The sequence below is a fragment of the Uranotaenia lowii genome, chromosome 2, assembly GCF_029784155.1.
Source record: "Uranotaenia lowii strain MFRU-FL chromosome 2, ASM2978415v1, whole genome shotgun sequence".
NCBI lineage: Eukaryota > Metazoa > Arthropoda > Insecta > Diptera > Culicidae > Uranotaenia > Uranotaenia lowii.
In genome coordinates, this window is record NC_073692.1 from 81,321,711 (window position 1) to 81,340,804 (window position 19,094).

General features: G+C 33.3%; 1 protein-coding gene across 1 annotated transcript in view; it reads left to right on the forward strand.

Annotated features, from left to right (window-relative positions):
- Nucleotides 1-896: 896 nt before the first annotated feature.
- LOC129741596 (uncharacterized) overlaps nucleotides 897-19,094 on the forward strand; it is a 131,379-nt gene continuing 113,181 nt past the window's right edge. The window contains exon 1 of the mRNA XM_055733333.1: nucleotides 897-2,212. The gene's annotated coding sequence lies outside the window, so the exon portion shown is untranslated. The remainder of the gene's footprint in view (nucleotides 2,213-19,094) is intronic.

Consider the following 19,094-nt stretch of genomic DNA (forward strand, 5'->3'; position numbering starts at 1 on the left):
TGCAGGTCCGGATGAGAATTATGACCAGAGGCCCCAGGTGGTCTTAATAGCGTAGGGGTACATGGTATCTAGAGTCGACGAATTGCAGCCATGGACCCACAGTAGCAAACTGGGGGGACGCGGTGGCTCGCCGTGCCTTGGAATGCAATCCGTAAAAAGATGTACCACCTGGGTGATCAACTAATAAAAAAATGGCTTTATTTGAACTGTCATATAGTGAATGCATTGCGCGTTTTAATGTTAGTATATTTCGGAAGAACTAATCAATCAGATAGGCTAGTTTACTTACAGGTATTCTAGCATCCGTATATATACGTGGCCAGTTGGCAACTGATTGAATCTTTCTATATATTTAGATTTACGAGGAAACACATCTTACCTGTCAGCCACTTATGAGATACAATCTCAAAAGTTTTCTTGTCGCTACTGGGAATCCAACCCAGTAAGCCTGGCATATCAAAACCAGACTCGCGCTAACTTATCCTCTAGATCACTTTGGCGCTGAAAAAATTTTATTGAAGTATGGTTCGGGAAAAATTACCTGCGAAAGAACTATCATCCTTAATCTTTTTCACTGTGTCTTAATTTCTCAGGTATTCCACTTGAAATGAACATCCCGAAAAAGGTGCAATCTCAATCTCTTACCCACACTGCGTCGAGCGGATCACCTGTAGTGTGTAAAGCTTCCAAACCGCACGAGAGCCCACCTGAATGAACGCTTAAATCCAGCAACAGTTGCACTTTCCGAGAGGGAGAAACAGACACATCAATCGATGAACACTCGAGCACGATCGGTCCACTTTTACGTTTACTTCGTCGCGAGATATTACCCATTGCGGGTTCGGTCTTCTGGTTTGGCCGTTTTCATTCATTCGTTCACCTGAACGCGTCGTCCATCTCCAAGGTATACGGTAGAGTGTGGCTGCCTGGCTTAGTTGTACAATTAGGCTTGGCCCGGAAAGTTCGCGGCTCGTTCGTCTTGTCGTCGTCGTGGCGTTTCGGCAAAGGTGCTAACTTGTTGGATTGTTTGGTTCTAGCCTTCCCTACTCCCTAATTGCTTTGGAAGGGTTTTTTTTTGTGTTTTGGAAAAGTTTTATTTGGTATTGTGTTATTTTCTGCGGGAAATTGCTGAGGTGCTACGAAGTTAATAGAAAGTGCAGGGTGCTGGTTGGTGGTAAAAGTTCAACCTGCCCTGGAGCGATAGTGATCTTATGGCAAATTATGAAGCTTTCATGAGCTGAGAATAGCTCCTCTATCGAAGCAAAGGAAACGTTCCTAGGAAGATCGCGATCAAGTTGATCGTTGGAATTTAGGTGAATTTTGAAGGTGTGCTTTTATTTTGCAATTCGTGAAAAGGAGTGTAATAGCAGTTTGAGGTGAGCCTCGCGATGTCTTGCTGAATTGGAAAATCGAGTTGAGTGCAGTGGAAGGAAATAATAAGCACAGGCGAAACCTCAAGTGTTTCTTAATAACAGCCCGAAAATTTAGTAAAGAAGAAGCTGTATTTTACCTTGTTGTTCGGTAGAGTGCACAGGGAAGCAACAACTGCTAGAGGGGCAGAGAGAGAGTGAGAAGTAGAAGAAAAAAAGAGATTCCCTAAGTGAGTGCTTCGCGGCAACCGGTGAAGAAAATACGATGAAAAAAACCATCTTCTGTATCTTCATACACTTTACTTCGATATAGGTGTTCACGTACATAAACATCTACGGAGAAGGCCCACACCGGTTCTTTGCAGCTCGGAAGATTCGAGCCCGTTCCGAGCCAGCGACCTGTGGAAAGAAGGTTTCCCTAGCTAGACACTAGTCGACGGAGTTGGAGTCGGTGACGACGTCGCTTTTACGGTATAGTAGAGCGGAGTATTTCTCCTGCCCATCTTACCCCTCACCAAACGGAAGAAACCTGAAAACCCGTCACATCAACCGGCTTTTTCGTCGAATGCAGCCAGCCATCCAACAAAGTTTGAAATTAATGAACGAAGCACAATAGCACATTGCTGCTGTTGCTGGACGGGATTCTTCTTTGGCAAGCTTTGCACAATCGTCCCCGAGTGATCTCCGCTGAGCCTTTCAGAACACTTGCATCTACAACAATTTAGCTGGGGATATTGTAAGGCAACGTTTTTTTTCTCGTGTTCTCTTCAAAGTCCAAAAGGGAGCGTGGTTGGAGGTGCGCCTGCCAAGGTGCTACAAGGATACGCACGAGTAGTTTTCAGGTACGACTTAGTAAATGTAAATTGGTACAATATCTTTCCATATATAACATGAGATCTAATTGGTTCTTTCATAAAGAAACAGCAATCAATGAATGAAATTTTGAAAATTGCATTTAAATAAAATGTTCATAAGTTGCAGAATTTTGAAAGATCAATTTAACGTTCGATGGTCGTCTAGCTTTGGAAAGAATTGGCATTCTAATTCGGCAAGCTTCAGGCTACTTTTGTTCGATGTGCTGTCTGGTGTTTGGCATTCAATCTCAAGCAACAATCGAAATTTCATAGAACTACCAGCGATACACATAACACATAGTCCAGTTTTTGGTGCATATATAAAACGCTCAAAATATTTAAAAAAAAACAGAACAACTCATACAACTGGTCAATACAGGCGCGGTCCTATGGGGGGGGTGATCGGGGTGATCACCCCCCCCCCCAAGCGGCCACAATCCGTTACAAAATACCCGCAAAAGCTCGAAATTCTATAAAAAGTTGGAACTTTTATTAGTAGATGTGTTTTCAATTTTAAAAATTTTCCACTCCGTGGGGGTGATTATTTAACAAAAAAGTTAATTTATCACTTAAAAGGCTCTATATTGAAAAAAGACGGTCCATCAAACTCAAGCAGCTGTAACTTAGGATTCCCTGGACTCAATTATACCAAATAACTTTTGTTGATAAGTTACTCAACAAAAGTGTATTGTTGAGTGTTGATTTAGAATTTGCCATTAATAAAATGTAGGGTCAACTTTTTTTTTAAATTGTCACTAATTTCCCTCATATGCCTCAATTAACACGAGCAAATCGCAACAAATTTTAGTATTTGCTTCAAATTTAGAGCTTCTGAATTCTTGATTTTGTTTTGAATTTTAATGAAATGAAAAATTTGGAAAAGTCATATAGGGGGGTGAAAATGGTTATAACACTGAAATACTTGAAATATTTGTTCTGCTTTCATCATACATTTATTGCCTTCAATTGCAAAATAAAAAATCAGGTTCTGAATCACAGTAAAGATTCTCTTTCGCGAGAATTTTTCACCTTCAATCTATCCACCATTCATATATGATATATAAACTTAAAATTAATAATCTATGTTATGAAATTCAAAAACAAAAGTTTAAATTTTAGATCTGATTTTATTTAATTCTGTTTGAAATGTATCACATCAAACATTCATATTATGGATGACTGTGAAAAAAGTACAAGTACTGCCAAACAGAAATCGAATATAAAATATTCATAGTAAGAGTTTAAATTTAAAAATATCCTCTCAAGAGATTTCAGCAACAATAAATCGAAGAAAGAGATTACGTTTTATGACTTTTGCGTTTCCTATGAGTATTTAGTGCCAAAAAGGAAAAAAAAAACTATGTATATCAGCTGTTTCAGGAATTGGTGTAGGAGATAGAGATTCAAATTCATCTCTAGAACCCAAAATCTGCATTCAAAACTATAACACAAGAAAACAAAATTCACATTTTCCGAAGTGCAAAGAATGTGAAAACTGATTTCAACTTATTTAGGAGCTGCAAATTTGTATTATTTTATCAGCTCTTTTTCCGGTATAAATTATGAAAATACAAGGCTCATTGGAGAAATTTGTGCACTTTTTAGCAAAAGTGTAAAATATCAAAAAAAAAAAAAAATAGAAAAAAGGTATTAACTTAATGATCAATCTTCATAAAGGCTGTGAGTAATTTACCATGAGAAAAAAATAAAGAAGTAAGTATCTTTCCCCATTTTGTAAAATACGAAGATTATCTAGACTAAATCTGTATTGTTTTTTTTTTTGGGAATTTGTTCCTTTTTAGCATTCTTCCCTCTGACCTGCATTGTTGAATAAATAAAGGATAATAAAAAGATTTAACATATTTTTTGTTGTTCAGGTTAGTTACTTCATCAATAATTATCATTGATCGATTTCACTCTGAACTGCTAAGTTTTAAAATTACTCAATGCCAGAAAATAAGAAGGGAAAAATAGAAGGGAAATCGAGTTTGAGACGCAAAATGCTTCCAAAATCAGTTTGCCCCGGTTTTAATTTTTCCCTTGTGAATTAAAACTATCCTCTTAGCATTCCACTATTTTTTCGGCAACAAGGCATTCTATCATGCAAAACAGTCAGAAGATCTTTTAGTGATTTAACCAACAATCATGTATTTCTAGATCTACAGCAATTATGTCACCGATACTGCTTTCAGCTCATCTACACAATAATATTGAAATTTTGATTTAAAATTTAGCTTAAGGTTTGATATTCTTAAGCTGAAAGCTTGGCTATTTCAATTGCAAATGATTGAGAATGTTCACTAAAGAAGAGTTTTTTTATTCAGAATTAACCCTTCATTTCATAATTTTCTTTATAATTGAAAATTATTTAAAAAATTGGTCATTATGTGAAGGTGAAAAAGATTGATCACTTTTCTTGTTGTAATACAATAAAAATTGAAAATTTTGAATGAAAACTTGAAATTCAAGAGCAAATCAAATAAAATTCGGTTCCAGAATGTAGAAACTAATTTTGATAATCGGTTTTTTCTACCTAATTTATATTTAAAGTTTTAATTTTATATATTGAAATTTGAAAATTATAATACTAAATTTCCAAATCACGATTCAGTAATATACCCCAATGAAGAATTCAATGCCCGTTAGTTATGTTTGTTAATTTGTTTATCGGGCTTATTGGTGGAAAGTAAAATACTTCCGATAAATTATAAAATACCATAGCGCTAATATTTAGAAACTCAGGGAAAAAATGAAGAAAACTTGAGTTTTTTTTATACGTGTTCATCTCTCAACAACGTGTGTATTATTTTCATTGAAAAATTACATTTATAACGAGAAATTCTTGAAAGAGCTCTTAAAGTGACAATTCTAAAATACCAGATATACCTACAAATAAAAAAAAAATATCAACATTTTTTCGCAGTGTTTATTATAGATTTGCTGGTTGTTTTATAAAGGAATAACCCCCCCGCAACCCATCCCTTCTCCTTTCGCTCACTAAAATGATTGTTGTTTTTCACCAGATATGACCGTTCCTTTATATTGACTGATTTTTGAAAATTGGAAAATCACCCCCCCCAAGAGACGACTCTAGGACCGCCCCTGGGTCAATATTTATTTACCTCCTGAACCCTTTTTTTGTGTGATTCGGAAGGGAAAATTGGTATTGAAATGTGGTACAGTTGACATACTTCAGGGAAAAATTAACATTTTTATTTCGAAGAAACACATAACGTGAATTCGAAAACAGTATCAATCCAATGGCCAATTGCCCTGCTAATGTATGTTAATTCAAAAATGAATAAATCTGAATTAAAAATATCGTGCCTAAGACATCATGAAAAATAAAACGTCATATTTTTGATCATTTTGATTAGTGATTGCTGAATGTTGCTAGCAAGCCAAATGGATACGTTTTTTGGAGTGATAATTTTCATGATATTTAATTTATGCACTATAAAAAAGAACACTTTCAAGGATGACCGCGGGCCGCATGCGGCTCTCGAGGCATTTTCGCGGCCTGCAAAGCTTATCGCAAAATACATTTATTTCACAATTTTTTTCTACGGTAGATTGTTAATTATCATAAAATAGCAGTCCCTAATAAACCAAAAAAAAAATGATATATAAAAAACTTGCTATGCACATTGTTGACTTTTTTGTAGGAATTAAGCTTTTTATTGAGTTTTTTTAAGGGCATAGATGCAATATTATTGATTGGAAAAACGTAATATCTGAAGGAGTAATTAGGTCATTATTTTTCGTTTCAAGCCGAGTTAAAATTATATGATGGAGAAAAATATTTTTGTTCTTAATAATGACAAAAATAAGGAAAGTTTTAAAATGAAGACTGGGTGAACGATTATAGATTTCTTCCGATTTTACCTATCACTTTTAGTTTTGGTGATATGGCGTGTGGAAATTTTTAAATTGATCAGTTTTTTTGTCGATCGATCTTTCATAGGTAACTTTAATTTTTCTTTGAAATTTCGCTTAAATACCCGTTAATATATAACAAAACGAAAACATCCATAACATTTTTTACCAGAATTCAAATTCACTCGCGTTATTTGGGAAAGTTGATTATTTAGTCAATAAATATTAGTATCTCACATTTTTGTCAAAAAGTTTACAAATTGAATAATTTTTTTTACCTATTTTTTTAAAGTAATCTCGAATACTATTTAGAGCTGACATAAACCTAATTAAATATTAGGATTCAATCCCCGAATAAGTCAAAATTAGTACCGAGATTCCTTACACACCGGAAAATGTGAGTTTTGTTGTCTTGTGTTGTTATGTGTGAAGCTATTTTCAGAAATTTCATAGGCAAATCATACTAAACTTTGATCAAATGGAGCCATTTTAATCAAAATTTGCAATTCAATGCCAGAGATATCTTAATTAATGTTCAAGCCAATTTTACATAAGTTTGAAGAATGTTATTGATTCAGAATATTCCTGTACAGATAGTTCCAGATAAGTCAAGATTTTCCTTCCACGTGCTTGAGAATGTTCTGGAATTCTACAATTCAGAAGGTTCGAGAACAAACTGTATTATTAGGATCCTAAGCGTCCCGAGCATTCCAGAACATTCGAATAGCTAAAATAAAGAGCCTCACGTTGCGAGGCGAGTCAGTTACCTTTCAAATTCCGTGCGCGTTACATTAATCGTTTAAGAAAAAATCGGTGAAGTTAAGTAAATATAGCCTAGTTAAGTGTTGTGATAAACCTCAATTGTACAATCTAATTAAGTGTAAAAAGCTACCAAATTGTAATGCGTTTCCTTTCTCCAGAAAAATACAGCCCATTTCGCCAAAACAATTAAGCTAGTAAAATTTATGAAAACCGTAAAAAAATCTAGATTCAAAAATATAACATTGACAAATCTGATTCAAAATCTTTGAATCTATGAGTGTTTAATAAGTTTCAAACTTTGCTCAACATCTCAATGCAATTATTTCATAACAAACTTCACATTAAAAAAATCACCGTTTATAGAAAAAAAAAAATTGAGGCTTCACGACAACATTAAAATAAATTGTGGAAAACTTTTCGAAAATGGGCGCAGTAAAAATCGCTATAGTTAAGCTCCATAAAACTTATAAGTGGAAGTGGTGACGGAAAATACCAACGCATTAGTTTTTTTTTAAATTTATTTATTTAAAACTTAATTTTCGGGTTAACAAATCATCATTTTAACTTTCTCTATTCAACTCTTCCAGCTCTCTCGCAACACAACTCATAAAAGTTTATTAACAAATATTAAACTCGTTACCGAACTCTTTACTGAACCAACTACTTGTGTTCCATCTCATTTCTCTTATTTCTTTTTTTGAAAACATACAAATCAGGTTCTTTACCCTCAAATTGAAAGATATTACTTTCGTTAACAACCATAACGAAGCCACAGTTTTTTTTTTACTTCCTTTAAACTGGGGTAAACAAAATCTATCCTATATCATGACAACGACTTTTAATTATTTAAGTACACCAATTCCAGACTGATTTCGATTTGGGGCATCCAATCTCTTGCATTCCGTGTGAGTCTTTGTTTAGAATTGAAATCAATAAAAGTGCCATCCTCATTTAAATTGTTAAAAATATTTTTCAAAAATAATGTCTTTGCTTTGACTCTGGATCTATCAAACGTAAACCACCTTTACAATAATCCAAATAAAGTTGTCTTCTATTAAATTTAATCATATACCCGCTCCACAGAAATTTTCCGCAAGCTGATTTGATTTGTGCCAAGCTCTTATTTGAAGGGAGAAATATTTGAGCGAGCAGTGTACCACAACTTAAATAATATAAAAACATTCAAATCAATTCATCTTTTATAAATATTCAAGGAACAAATGCTGTGTAGCTGTAACGTCGACTTGATTGTATTTATCAAACGGTCAAAGTTAGTTGTAACTGAAGTTGTCCAATTTTTTTCAAACGTAGCTCCTTAAACTTTGAGACTTTCTTACTCTTGATTTTTTTGAGAACCTACTCGAGCATTATTCAATCTGATGAAACCGGACTTTTTATCGTTTAATTTAATATTAACTATAAGAATCAAGTATTTCCAATAATTTATCAAATTCACTATCATTTCGAACAAAAATCAGTTCAAATTTCAAATTTCTAATCTATTAAAACATTTTTATGATAGAAAAACGATCCAAAATTAGTGATTAGTTGCTTCAAAAGGTTGCTCACCACTGCTTTTAGTTATTTAGTTATTATTTCATTTTTTTTATAGAGATTGTAGAGAAAAAATCTGGTTTTAAAGATAAACATCATTTTAATTGTGCAGTTCTATTTCGCCGATAACAAAGGGTACAAAAATTCACACTAATACATACAAAACACAGACATAACCTATAAAGGTATATCTTAGACTCCTATATAATGATCCCCCAAATCGAGCGATAAATTTGCATTTCTATAAGAAAGGCAAAAAGTGACTCGATTAGTTCAACGAAAGAAAAATGGCAAAACAGGACAATCACAATTTTGTATGTTTTTCATTCAGTCATTAGTTGAAAATCATGGAATACTGATAGGAAAATATCGCTTTATTCTGATGGTTCCTTCATAACGTCCATTGATAATTCATATGGCGGTCAAAAAATTATAAAACAAAACAAAATTTAACCCAGTTTCTTAGAACAACACATAAACTACAAAAAAAACTCATATACGAGCCATGGGAATTTAAAATGGTGCGATAAGTGCGATAATAACAATCAGAGAATTCGTGAAATTGTCTAAGAATGCAGATAATTTAGATCATGGGTGGCCAAGATTTTCATCAAAATGTCCTTATTTGAAAGCTTGTAAAAAATGAACTTTCTTGAGAAAATTCCGCATCATAAATCCGCATGTGGGCTCTTTATGGATATTGGAAGAAAGAATGTTTTCATGCATAAAGACATCGGGGCGGGTTTATTCTGCGACTCGAGTGACGTGACTCACGAAATTTCACATCGTTCTGCTGGCCAAAATAGGCTCTTTAGCCTCGAAATTTTCGTCTCGATGAGGTGTGATTGGGCTTCAGAGCTCATCGATACACAAATATCTTTTCTGGAGTTAGGAAGAAGCAGTGAAATTTTGTGAGTCACGTCACTCGAGTCGCGAAATAAGTCCCATCTTTAGGTTCAAAAACCTTATGGCCCGCGGGCCAAAGGGGGTTTTGACTTTTGAAGGACACCTGAATTCAAACAAACATTTCTTTAGCCAATGTACATAAAGAACCCACAAGCCAAATTTTCGGGAATAAATTTATTTTCTGATGTGCGCTAGCTTCAAAATAAGACTATTTGGGTGAAAATCATGGTCGCCCATAGATAATCGAATGAAAAGCTATTTTTTTTAAATAACCTTAAGATTCCATTAAACAGTCTTTTTGATGGGCAGTGAATCAGGCTCATTGAATGGCGGTTTTAAATTGTGGATCTGTATTTAAAAAATTACATATGAGTCCATTAGAGTTAAAATTAACAATTTTAAGTTAATAATCATATGCAGTTTTCCATTACAAGGTTACTGAAAAAATTATGTGTTTTTGACAAAATATATTCAATTTTTCTGTGATTTTACGCGAAAAGTCGTGACGCTAATTTTATAATTTTTTTTAGTTTGTATAAAACACCACCCAAAAGCCTTAGCTTCAACAAAATTCTTATGAAAAATCAATTATGATTAAAAAGCTCATCAAATTTTTACAAATAAATGTAGGAAATTAAAGATAAATATTTGCATAAAAATGCACATTCAGATAAATAATTAACAGAATCAAAATATTTTGTGAAATCTGGGAAAAACTTCAAAATTTTGTGGTCTGTGACACAGATTCTGTGATGAAAATTTGCTCAAAATTCTGTGAAATAACAGATTTTTCTTTGATCTCGGCAATGTTGCTCCCTATTTTCAACTGGTTTAAAAGCAATCCTTAGATCTTTAGATTGTTATCTTTATTTTTTAACATAAAAGAAATTAAAAAAATATATATAGAAAATCGTTTAAACGAAATTTCTAAAGCGTGTTTTTGTTAACCTACGGATGTATTTTAACATACATTCACATTCATTTTAAAAAGATTCGAAGATAAACGTTTGAGTTTTATGTAAGTTCCGTCCTTATCAGTACCTTGACTTCAATCTTTTCTTTTTTGCCAGCACGCAAGCCTCAGAAGAACCAATAAACGAAAAATTACTTCACCTCAATGTTCTATCAATGATATTTTCAACAATTCCAAAAATATTTGGAGCGCAATTTCCAAACATTACTACCATTACTTTAACGTATCACATTTTCAGTCCAACATTTAATAAACTTAGCATTTATATATCTTTTCTCTTCTAACTCCTCTATACTAAAATTAAAATAAAATCCGAGATGACTTCATGCCAAAATAATACCAAGTGTTGCTATAATACCTTGAAGGTAAAATTTGGTATCATTTTAACCGAATAAAGGTGATACAATGCCAAAATTTTGGTCTTAATTCTAATATAAGATACCATAAGTATGTCAAGAGTAAGTTTCACTGAAAGCTTGTTGATACCTCGTTTAGCAAATAATTTAAAATTATGGCACTTTTTTATCTAAAACACAACCAATAATTTCTTTGAAAAGGTGGTTAAACAAGCTATTAAAAGACTTTCAATTCAACTAAAATATGACATAACTTAGCTATAAAGAAAATTGCAGTAAAACTTTCTTATTGTACCATCTTTATTCGGGTTTACTAATACTAGATTTGACTTACAAAGTATAATGGCTTTATTTGTTATTATCTTATAATACAGGTTTGATCAGGAGCGAAAATTTGGCCTTAAAAATACTATATTTTGCTTCCAAGCTAATTTCAACATTAATCAGAGAAAGCTTTGAACATTTCAGCTAGTTGTTCGAACCTCATTTTGGTCTTGGTTTGCTATCATTCGAAAACCTTTGAAAAAGCTCAGTGATACCTAGCTTTGCATGCATGGAAAAACAAAACTTAATGATGCTATCATTTTGCTGTTGATTCTTCATTTACTTTTCACTATGTTATTCAAGGAACAGATTTCGATACCTGAATGTTGCCTTGTTTTGATATCGCTTGAAAATAAATATGTACCAAGAAGTGCGTTAATTGTGGTGAAGATGCCTTAATTTGTCAACGTTTTGCTAGTGTGTCGTCGGTGGGTATGAAGTCTTCATAATTTATAAAATAATTAAAGCCCCGCTTAAAAATAACTGCACATCATGGCCGTAGGAAAGGGGGAGGTTTGAGGTTAAACCTCCCCCATGAGGGTTTAGGAAAAGCAACGAGGTATTCTACTCTACTCTTAATTCTCAATCAAATTTGATGATTTAATAAAACTGTTCAAGAGTAACATTAACTCAGAAATGATGCCAAACCTCGAAAACTAATCCCAGATTCAGTATTCTGTTACAGTTTTTTCTTAACTTGCTCACTTGTTGATAGAAATTTTACTTTAAATATTTAGTTTTAAATAAGATTAATCTCATTTCGGAAATTCTGGTCCCAGATTATCATAATCAAAATTGTGTTTCTGCTTTCATATTTTGAATTTTGTATAGTTTGGAAATCTTGATTTTCAGTTCGAATAATAATACAAATTAGGAATAAAAATCTGTTTTGAAATCCTGTTCAAATTCAAATTAGCATTTCGTTCAAATTTTAATTCGTGTTTTTCGAAACTCATATGCATTTTTAATATTTGGGTTTTTATTTTCCGAATATACTTAAGAAAGAAACCATCCTGAGTTTTCGTTTCATATCCGGATTCGAAGTTTTTAAACTTAGTTCTTATGCAGAGTTCAAACATAATTAAGCTTGAAAATAGAAAATCAGAATTCCAAACTAAGAATCATATTCATTATTTGATATTGTTATTAATATTATTTTTGTTTTGATTCGGCAAATGTGAAAAAAAAGTTAAGCTCAAGAAAACAAGTGTTTTTTTAAATCTTTTTTCAATGAAAAAACAATAATTTTGAAATTTTTGGCCATATTCGTCGTGAAAATGTGTCGGTTTCAACCAAATTTTTCTGCTGCTGTTGACGACAAATTTAGTGAACCGATTCGATTTAAAGGGCAGAAATTTTATTCAAACTCGATCGAAAAATGTAATTATTATACATTCTAATGATAATTCTGGACTAAGTTAAGAAGAAAATGGATGGACCATGTTGATAATCATCTGTAATAATGGAAAACTCCCTAATCTTGAGTAAAACATGTGTTTTTGTAACATCTTACCGAACAGCACAATTGTTTTTTTTTATTATATTCTTTGAACAAGCAATAAAACTTATGGTGAGGATGTTTAAAGCAATCACCTTGGGGTAATATCCTGTTTAAATTCCCTAATTTTTCAGAACTTAAGCCACCATAGAACCTAATTTGATTATTATTGATTATTATTGTTTAATTAAATATCTGGTAATTTTTTTTAAATAAAATTACAGGGCGCTGATTTTAAGAACACATTTGTGTATGAAGAATTCACATAAAATTTCGCAAATCTACAAAATTTTTAAAAATATAGTCATCGCAAGGGTATTTGGGACAGAAGTATCCTACGGATCTTGATAAAAAGATTATAAGCCTGCTAAAGTGCAGTTGACAAAATTTGTCACAAAACCTAATAAAAAGGAAATCTCCCAGTAAAAACGAAGCAAGGTCAACCGTTTCAGCTACCGGAAAACAGTACTTAGGTTGTCCCGTAAAACATAACATTAAGAAGGAGCTGTGACTGCAAAAAAAAAACATAACACAAATTGCACCATTCGCCTATACCTGATGAAGGAAAACAAAAAAAAAATCCCAGACGAGGCGAGGGTGGTTTTGTTATGGCTAATTTCCTTTTTCTCAACCCTGGAAACAGAATAGCGCAAAAACGAAAACTAAAATCGCTTACAAAACAAGGCTTAAAAAGCTGGGCAACAAGTGTTGGATGGATGGCACAAATAAGTAATGTAACCAAACCATGGGCAAGGGATTGACACTCATTGGAGTGTCTAATGGAAGAACTAAGCCCTTGTAGCTACCCACCTTCATTTTGAAAGCTTTCCCTTGCTCACGTAAGAAATCAAAACTGCAAAGGGCAAAAAATATAATAACAGAAGTTCTTACTCAGACAGAAATCCAGGAAAGTTCTTTAGATAATATTGAATGCAGTGTTGTCTTCGAATGGTGCCCAAGAGCTTATGCAAGAAGAATGTAATAAAGAGTGTATACTAGTGGTCAAAAATCAAGAAAAGATTTTGAAAATGCAAAAAAAATCATATTTTCCAAATTCCAAAATGACCCATATTCCATAAGTTAATTCAGGTGCATTATGAATATGAAACGTCCATCATTCGAACGCCACATTCAACGATACAATACCTTCAATTCATAGCTTTAATAGCTACTCAAAGTGCAGCCATATCTACAATGTATAGTTATGGCGAGCTATCGTATGACACAATTCATTCATCATCATCGTCTCACGAACAATCCCGTGACACTTGCCATGACCATTGTCAACGGATTGCATTCGGAATAGCGGTTCTTTTGACGATCTCTCTCGACGTTTCGCCCATCAATCTGGCAGATAAACTGTATAGATATCTGTCTGGTAGGACTGAAACAGGCATAAAATATCTGCACGTCATTCGATTAATTTGCAGATTTTCAATAAATACCGATCGTTGGTAAGTTCGATCTCCCGTCATAGAAAAATGTTAAGGTAAAGTTCGTCCGGGCATTCCGAAAAACCGGAAAGTACATAAAACATGTTGCATTATGAACATTACCACTTTACTACGCATGTTAACTGATCAATTTTTTCTTCTCTACTGTTCGATTCAAAAACACCATTTTTATTGCCCACCATGAATGTGCGCGAGTTTATTTGCCAAGCTAAGGGAGGTACTAGCACAGGCCAATCAACTGGTTCAACATTCCGACGATCGACTGCGGCCGCGCCGTTTCTGATCGACCATAAATAAAGTGCGTTAAATACTTTCGATTTCAACTTTTTAATCGATTTCGATTTTTATATTCATGCTACTGGAAGCTAGCTAGCGTAAGCATTTGAAAATGGACTTCCTGTGTGGTAAATCGAATCGAATGTCCAACCGTTTCTAAAAACCTTTATTAATTTTCTCTGTTTTCCACGCAGGTGTGATTTATATAAGATAAAATTTTCCCTGCGCCGGTTTTCCATTAGCAAGTAAGCTCAAAAACACTTGAATTGTATGTATCTTTAAAAGTGCTTCACAAGCATCGATTGCTGCACTTGGGCCGGTCGTCGCCAGATGGTGGGAGGATTAATTTTAACACGGTACTTGTGCCCCCCATCTGGAACTCGATGATGAATCTTTGCTGTTCGTAAATGATGTGGCTGGGAAGCAATTAGCATGTCAACTTGTTTCTTTCAGAGACCGAGCACAACGGTATTCAAAGCAGCGCAGTTGCATCATCGTTGAACTGCTCAATGGTTCCAGTAAATTAATTTTGAAAAATGAACGCTGACCAAGTTGGGAGATTGCAATCGGAAATAGGTATTAGGTACGAATTGTTTCACTGAGATCACCCATTGCATATGAGAACATCAGAGAGCCAAATGGTGATAAGTATAAAAGTGATCAATCTTAACATAGTTATGCAAAACAATAATCATATTTCAAACAATATTTGGTAGAATTTTAGATTTCAAGAATTTTAATACATACAAAAAAAATTGTTTGATCGGAAACTACAACTTGTATATGTATGTATGGTTCCCCCATTGCATCGGTAGCAAGGTCCGAGTGGCTTGGCCTTCGAATCGACTTCTCGGGCTCGCCAATACTTTGGTCATCCCGAAAAGTGTAATACTGATCACCCTGAAGCGTTTTGTAATCCAACTTGCAATAAAAACGCACACCGATTTTCACCGATTTCAGCACTTAGTTAGATAGGCACGATAAACAGTGCATATAGGGAATCCACGTTTTAGGCCACATCCTAGAATGAGCCAGATTTCTTTCTAAGGTTATGATCATTTAGTATTCCGGCAATTTATTTCGGTAATAGCTACGTTAATAAAGCTCATATATGCAAAACATTAGTAGCGTTGTGTTGGTTATGAAATGGACTTTCTTACCTATTTTTTTTATAGATTTTTAAGTTAACGTGTGTTTGATATATTTACGATACAAAAAGACATGGTAAAAATAATTTTGCACAAAATTGCTCCTTTTACGCATTTCGCGCCTCGAAAATTTTTCATTGTTGACTTGAAAGCTCATGAACTTTTGATTTTTCCTAATTTTTTTTCCGATCCAAATGGCTAAGAAGTATAAGGAGCCAATCTAGGATCCACAAGTAGTTCAAATCAACCATCGGCATGCAACCCTTGATCTTAAATATGGTAAAAAGTCTATGGTTATTGGGGATAACTGAATGCAGACTCCTTAAATAATGCGAAAAATCCATTTACGGCAGGCAAAAAGTGTTGCCTGACTAGTAGAAACCAAGTAAATAACTAATAATGATCAGTTCAAAAGATCGCGTATAAGCACGCATTGCTTTTCGTTTTGTCAGTTTTGTCCACCGGACCCGATTTTCGCGCATTTTTTTGTCCACGATGCTGCTTTCCACTTTAAACTTCCGAATCTAATTTTAGACCGCCCAAAGCTTTTCCATTTTCGCAAACTGACTCAGCGAAATTTTGTGGCATTTTAGCATAATATTTTTGCGCTTTTCCGAGAAAATGCTTCCTATTTTCACGAAAATTATTATAAGTGGAGCTCACGATCAGGGTGTTGTCACTTGGTTTAAAAAAAATATGTATCAGCTTAAAAAAAAACACCGTATTTTTCTGTATCAGAACTGTTTAAGGCGTTTCAAGTAAATCTTCTATTATATAAAATTCTCTTGTAACGGTGTTTGTAAAACTACTCCTCCGAAATGGTCCAAACGATTCGAATGAAATTATTTTTAGAATATTCTGTAGGCATGCGAATCGGTTTATATCGAATAAGAAAAGCAAAAAGTCGCATGAATTGTCTGTTATAATTTAATTTGTAGTTTTTTGAATGAAATAAAAGTCATGGCTTCTATTTTTTCGAGCGGTTTGTTTTTGGTCGAGGCGTCGCGAGCAAACGTCGCGAGAGAATAGTAACTATGGCATAGCATACTGGTTTGTTAGAACATTTGGGCGCGTATTTCTCAACCAGGCATACAGTCAATGCACGTGGTGGCGCTATGAAGCCTACACAGAAAAAAAATTTGACTATGACGTGTCACTGAAAACTGCAATCTTTAAAATAAATCACCTGTAATTAACAAAACCTGTAATTTTTAATTTTTTTCCTTGAAAGTTAACGAAGATTCATTTATTATTACAGCAAATGTCCTGTAAAAAAGTTGTACATAAAAAATTTAATGTCACGTAGTCATGTTTTTGACCTGTAAAATTACGGTAAATGTCGTGCTCCTTTTTGTTACATGACATTTGCGTAATTTTACAGGAAATAATTTTTGCTGTGTAGATGTGATATTTTTCTTTACACCCAAAAGAATTTAGAAATTATTTTTACGGGATTTTTCACGTAAACTATAATTTTGTTGCATCATATCGTTTCTACGTGAATCTTTCTTTAGTACCTACAGTGTTTCAAGTGCGTCCAGGTAGTAACTACAGTAGCTCCACATAATTGCCACATGAACTTAACGTGAAATCTAAGTGGATGCTTCAAATCGATTTCGAGAATTGTTTTTATTCAAATTCTTATAAGGAAAGATTAGTTTGGTGACTTTGTTCGTTCTGTTTGAGAAAGTTGTGATACACTGACCTAGGACTACACTGAAAACTGCGATTTCTGTCTGATGCCTCAGGAATATTTGGAAATGTTTATTGGGAGGTGAGTGGTCACAATATTCGGGATTCGAATAGATTGACCGTTGATTGGGCAGAACCAAATTTGTGACCAATGAATTGTTTTATTTTCTCAGGCCACGGAACATTCCTTCACGGTAGCTTGGTATTAGGTTTCCAAACATCCTGACGAATCAAGTAAATCCGAGTGTCTTCCAAGGATCAAAAGGATACGAATTCTCGACTGATTCGAACTATAGTTTATTTACTTTTCAGGAAATTCATTTTTATTTATTCAACTTTTTTCATACTTCTACAGGGGGACCCAATCAAAACAGGCCATGACTGCGGATTGTTGCAGATTTTTTGTAACAAAGTTTGATTCTGTTTATGTTGCGCAACAAGTTTAAAATAAACTTTCTTTTAAAAGAAATTTTGTTTTCTTAATCAAAATAAAAAGAAAAAACAAAATCTACGATCATATAAATTGCATTTCAAAACCAAACGAATTTCACAAATCTTTCATTATCTCATCATGCCGTATTCATTATAAAATCACGTAAATTTTAGTTGATGATCATTCTACACCGATTCTTATAGGAGCGCGTTTACATATTTATTTCGTAGCATCTACGTGAAAATCAATTGGATAAAAATTATGTAGTTTTTCACGTAGCCGTTACGTGCAGATTATTTTGGGTGTATGATTCCCAGCTCATTTGTAGAGCACATATTAATGAATGACGCCTATATGTGATCAAGATTGATATTTTGTCAAACGGTTCAAAACCATTTAAACAATTTCAAATGGTTTAAATATTTTGATTTCATGTTAACTATAGCAGCAATTGTTGTTAAAAAATATGAATTTAGTACTGATGGATATGAAATAATGATATGACTCTTTGCGGACGTTATAAAAAAGGAAGTAAGTATATGTTCATACAATTGTATAATTCAATACGCCATAGGTTAGTTTTGATTCATCTCAATAATACAATCCGATGAACATGAACAGACACATGAACTGAACAAGAGCCTGTCCTTTAAAATAGATTATATAGGTAAAGTATTTAAAGGCCGATGCGTAGAATGTTTTGATTTTTTGTTTGCAAGCACTTTCCATAATAAAAAGTGAGGATATGCATTTTCTTGAAGAATTTTCAGCTAAGAAGATAAACTCGAACAAGTGCAAACGTTCAACATTAACAAAAAATGTATTAATTACTTCTTCATCTTAAAATTGTTGGGCCTAATAAACAATATGATTAAATGATTTCAACTTTTTTTTTTTTAATTATTCACTGAAAAACACTGTACGGTTTGTTTACACACAATTCTATTACGTACTTAACATGAAAAGTGTGTTATTGTTTTTTTTTTTATTTTGACTAAATCATATAAGAGACCTTTGATCCGCTTTTTTGTTGAAAAGTTTTTTTGTTTTTGATATTCCAGTGGCAGGAGAATTATTTTAAATAAATTTTCAATATGACCTGGAAGTGTTTAAAATAATATTAACTTCTGTCGTTTCACATGGTGAAACAAGTTCAAATTTTAGCCATGAAACATCTACCTTTTTAGAATTTTCTCTTCAAAATGATTCAGCTTTAAGTGCGAAAGGTCAGAAAAAGATATGTTGTGTGTTGAACCTAAAGTGGATATTCAAGATTAATGTCTTTGTAAATTTAGCTCTTTTGCTTAAAACAGGATTCACTAAAAATGGAGCATTGTGTTTTCACTTGCCTCAATAAGCGGGACAAATGTTTAATTAGAAACATCTTTGTGGCCACATTTTTGAAAATTTTAATTTCAACAGTAGTTTGTTGAGAACTGATTTAGTTATGCAATAAGCGAAAATTGATTTGTTTTTAAGAATAACATATTATTCTTAGATTTATAAAAGTTCAACTATGGTAAAATCCGTTTGCACTTGCCCCAGTGTATCTGAGTTGAAATTTAAATTTGAATTGAAGATTGTAATTAAAATATAGAAGCAAGAGAAACTTTTATAA